This window comes from Sinocyclocheilus grahami, unplaced genomic scaffold (assembly GCF_001515645.1).
Source record: "Sinocyclocheilus grahami isolate Dianchi unplaced genomic scaffold, SAMN03320097.WGS_v1.1 scaffold2553.1, whole genome shotgun sequence".
Taxonomy (NCBI): Eukaryota; Metazoa; Chordata; class Actinopteri; order Cypriniformes; family Cyprinidae; genus Sinocyclocheilus; species Sinocyclocheilus grahami.
The window spans coordinates 1,299-1,678 of NW_015507732.1; the positions used below are offsets into that span (position 1 = coordinate 1,299).

The 380-nt window shown below is 40.5% G+C and overlaps 1 long non-coding RNA gene across 1 annotated transcript in view; it reads right to left on the reverse strand.

The window, feature by feature from the left end:
* LOC107575289 (uncharacterized) overlaps positions 1-380 on the reverse strand; it is a 12,784-nt gene that overhangs the window by 1,290 nt on the left and 11,114 nt on the right. The gene's annotated exons all lie outside the window — the stretch shown is intronic.

Sequence of the window (380 nt, forward strand, 5' to 3'; positions counted from 1 at the left end):
GAGGTTCTGAGTGGTTACTAGGGTGTTGCTAGGTAATCGTTAAGGCGTTCTGGGTGGTTGATGGGTAGTCGTTAGAGGGTTCTGACATCAGCAGCAAAATATATGGACAGTGTTTCGCTTCTAAGAATGAATACAATAGAATGTAATTTCTCCCTTCTAAGAATTTGTAAGTCAGTTTTGGTGTCCAAATTCTGCAGAATTAGTTGTATTTTATTATTTGCTTTCATCACAGTTTCTCCCTGCTGAGCAGATCTGAGACCAACCAGCTGAGAAACGCCTGTTTATGGCCCTATCCAGTGCCATACAAACACATAAATATAAGTGAAAACCATAATTTAAAGGTGAAAATGAGCAGTGAATGGCTCACCCTCATGGCTCTG